At 48.8% G+C, this 4,301-nt stretch overlaps 1 non-coding gene across 1 annotated transcript; it reads right to left on the bottom strand.

The window, feature by feature from the left end:
• Positions 1-3,409: 3,409 nt before the first annotated feature.
• On the bottom strand, positions 3,410-3,482 carry Trnak-cuu (transfer RNA lysine (anticodon CUU)). The gene has a single exon. It is a non-coding gene; the product is annotated as a tRNA-Lys (tRNA).
• Positions 3,483-4,301: the final 819 nt, after the last annotated feature.

Raw genomic sequence — 4,301 nt, 5'->3', positions numbered from 1 at the left:
TTTAGGCAAGCCGTCTGGACCCGGCGATTTACCGGACGGAGAGCGAGCAATAAAATCAAAAACATCATCTACCTGGAACTCCCGGAGAAAGTCGCCGTTCGCGTCAGGCGTGATCGACGCAGGAAGATCCTCAAGGACATCATCAGAAAGTGACGCACCAGAATCATCATGGTCAGAGACTATCGTAATACTGATGAAGAGCACGAGTCATATCCTCCTGTGCAATAAGCTGTCGTCCATCATCCACCATAAGAGAAGAGATGAAGGAGCCACGACGTCGAGTCTGATGCCGTAGCAGGTGGTACAAAGAAGTCAGTTCACCTTCAACAAGAGAGTGAGGTTTCGACTTTACTTGCAGACCATCCAACTGTCGTCGTTTGAGGGTCAAGAGCTTGGCTTTAATACGACGAACATCATGGATCAGCAGAGGAGAGGGTCCCGCCGCGTCATATAGTTCACGAAGGACAGAGTAGTAAAATTCATACGTGTTCTTAACATTACGCGCCCTTGCAGCACAGTAAAAAATCAAAGACTGACGAATCTTGGGCTTGGCAAACGCAGTCCACCAAACGAGAAAGGAGGGGTAACGCGGGACAGAGCGAAGACATCGCTCCCACACGGCACTTATAACGTCATCAATGGCACTGTCGGCAAGGTGGGAAACATTTAACATCCACTGGGAACGATAAAGTTTTGCAGGTTGGTGACTAAGATTTACAGTTGCAGTAAAAGCACAATGGTCAGAAAAACTAGTAGGAATAACATCGACAGAAAGAATGTTATCACATAAAAAATCAGAGAAGTAGAATCTGTCGAGTCTACTGTATGAGGACGCGGTAAAAAACGTAAATTTCACCAGGGTTGGATATTTGTGTTCCCAAACATCACGCAGGTGCATCGTACGAACCAAGTCATATAAATCTCGGCAATAATTAAAATTGGGGGACTGGTCTTCAGGGCGTAAAACACAATTAAAATCGACTCCGAGCAGGAGACTTCGAGGACTCTTGCGCAAAAGATAAATAAGCTCTTCCTTATAAAAGCGCGATCGAGCCACAGTGCGACTCGAACCAGAGGGGGCGTACAAAACAACTAGGTGGAGATCAAAAAGACGACAACCAATCCCACGGCCAGAGTCAAGGAATTCAATGTCAGTAATAGGAATACCTTCTCGAAAGAAAAGAGCAGTTCCTGTTGAATTTTCCGGTGCGACATTAAAAACAGTTTGAAATCCAGGTAGAGAGAGATCAGAAAACAATACTTCCTGCAAAAATACTACGTCCGCACAGGAGTCGTAAAGAAACAGCCGCAAAGAGGCAATGCGAACGTCGGACTCAATACGGTTAACATTTATGGTAAGAAAGGTGTATGCTTGAACCATGGAGAGAAAAGCGAGAGAAGAAATCACCTACACCGACGCATCGACGTCACAGTCCATAGCACGGGAGACGGAGGCATCCGTGGGAGGGGGACTGCTACCCCCGTTCCGCGGATCCCTTACGTTTCGGTTTTTTACGAACAGCATTGACATTCGGCTGAACGCGCAACTTGCGTCGGCTGACGGGCAAGGAAGCTGCAGCCGCCGGTGACGTAGGAGGGTCAAGTTCTGTATCCGACACCACCCGCGCTGGCCCACAGTCAGGGTCCGGGGTCGCGGAGGAAACATCCGACGAAACGGACTGGTCTACACCAATACTAGCTTCCGGCAAACATGGACTACACGGAGGCGAAACGTGAGCAGGAAGGTCCGAAGCTGCAAAGTTGGAAGGAAGCGGAGCAGCTCCGCTGGCAGAGGTGTGGGGCAGCGAAGCAGGAAGTTGTTGCGGCTCCACTTGTTGTGACAACGAAGTCGGTTCGGAAGTCGGCGCCAACAGGCCCGACCGACTAGCCGACTCGAGAGAAGCCGCGTCGGAAGCCGGAGGGGCGTCAGCAGCCGCTACCGGAACAGCTACTTCAGGGGGACAGGGAGCATCTACACCACTCTGTGGCTCGGAGGATGTCGGTCTCTCGGATTGGGGCATCTCGGGGAGATCCTCATCCTCATTTCCATCTTGTGCGCGACGCCGTTTATTATTCAAAAGCGGCACACCCACCTGAGGAACAGACGGAACAACATCAGATTTGGCGCGCAAAGGAGGAAATTCTGTGTCAGGGGCGTGCAAAACCTGCGGTGGGGCGCTACTACCACTGGACTGTTCTACACCAAGAGCAGAACCACCTGCAACGAGGCAGCGACCGTTAACCTGCGACGCTGTTCGAGAGAGTTTTTTAACACAAAAACCCTCCTCGGACAGTTGGTACGCACGTGGCCACTCTCATTGCACAAAAAACAGGTGCCAACCTGACCACTATATGTTACATGGACACGATATCCACCGATCTGCAGGTGCAAGGAAATATTCTGCTTCACTTGCATTTCGACTGAACGAATGCCACTCTAACATTGCAGGCGATGTTGGCTGGACCAGCGTTCAAGGCGAATACCCTTAACATCACCATACTAGAGTAAACCCTCATTAAGATACACATTATCCACCTCCGGCGGAAGGTTGTAAACACGAACACTGGTGTACGTAATGGAAGCATTTGAAAGCAGCACGGTACTTAGAGAATCATCTCGATGCCGAAATAGAACCTGATGACCAAATTTGGAAATAATTTTATCAACCTGAAGGGGGTCCATAAATTTATCAAAGAAAACATAGAGTTCTGTATCAAAATAAGCAGTGTGCACCTGATCCGAATGAATGCCAAAGGTAACTACCAACCAGTCATGAATCTCAAGGGAACTTGGTTGCACATTGCGAGTGGACTGGTCAAAAGCAAAACTAACTGTAGCCTGACCAGGAATAACCTGAGGCGACATTTTCAAAAACTACGCGGTCTAAATCACTACACAAAAAACACTGAAATGCGCACAGTATGTAACACTAGGCAAGAAACAACAACGGAGAGAACTCACAGAAGGTACAACACAACACGTAAACAAACGATATTCCACTATACGTAACGCTACGGCGGAGCGGAAGACTAAGCACGTCCACACTGCACGGCGTATGAAGCAGAACTGCCACTGAGCTAAGGAGTCGCCTCCTAGCGCTGTTCTCGGGTACTTTGTTCTTATGCACTAGTGAATCGGAGCCCTTCAGCTCGAAACGCACCTCTTTAGCGACCACTATTTGCATTCACTTAGCACACCTTCTGCTTTCCTACTCGTCTCACACGATATCGATGTACACCTAAAATTCGAAAACAACACATTTGTTTCACTTCACAGTCACTTTCCGCATCGAACACCATTCCTCTGATATTCATACAAAGCTAGGCATCGTCATATCCCGTTACGTTCATTACGCAAGGCTCACGGGAGGGGAGCGAGTTACATCCGCGTAGACACAAAATTTTGCGCCGCCCAGCGTGGGGCTCGAACCCAAGACGCTGAGATGAAGAGTCTCATGCTCTACTGACTGAGCTAGCCGGGCTCCAGACGACGCATTACGCGTCTTACATTACTGATGGGACCGGCGACCATCTATGGAAGCTTATTTCCTGCTGCCACAAATGAGCTACAATCCTATTCAATGAAAAATTGTCTCCAACGGGCATCAAATCTGCTTCAAATGATACATGGCTACCTGCACCATTATTCGACACACATGTTCGACTGTGCTCAGACGTCTGTGGCGTAGCTCTTGGGTCCTGAATCAGATGCAGGAGTTCCTATAAAAACTCTCCTGAACGGCACTATGCTGAAAATTTTGCTACATGTCACCCTTGTCTTGCTTGTGCTTCAGGTAGACGCCGGTTTGCAGCCACAAAGCGGACAGCAGCAACTTTCGACTAGTTTTGCAGTACTCAAACAACACAGTAAAACAGCATGCATCTTTTGCACAACTGGAAAAACACGAGCGTGACAGGCTTAGAACCTGCAATCTTCGGATCCGACGTCCGACGCCTTACTCATTAGGCCACACGGTCACTGGCGCGCTATCCTTCCCCACACGCACCACATTTTCGCCATTTGTACACCTGGCAGAATGCATTTAATTTCCCATCTTTGCCGCAGTTCTCCATCTCAAATTTCACTACTAAAAATACGACGCTACCTCTTGCTGTGTTCCATCCCAAGTTACATTCAAGCATTTATGACGCTGATCAAACAACAAATTGCAAATCAGCTTCAATCGCTTAGTGCCATCTCAGTCGGTTGCAGAAGGTCACACAATGGCAAGTTGCCGGTATTACCAAAGCGGCGGCGTCGACGACGGCGACGGCGACGATCGCGAGGGTCTTTATCAGGG

Source organism: Schistocerca gregaria, chromosome 7, assembly GCF_023897955.1.
Source record: "Schistocerca gregaria isolate iqSchGreg1 chromosome 7, iqSchGreg1.2, whole genome shotgun sequence".
NCBI lineage: Eukaryota > Metazoa > Arthropoda > Insecta > Orthoptera > Acrididae > Schistocerca > Schistocerca gregaria.
This window is presented reverse-complemented; position numbering and strand designations above follow the sequence as displayed.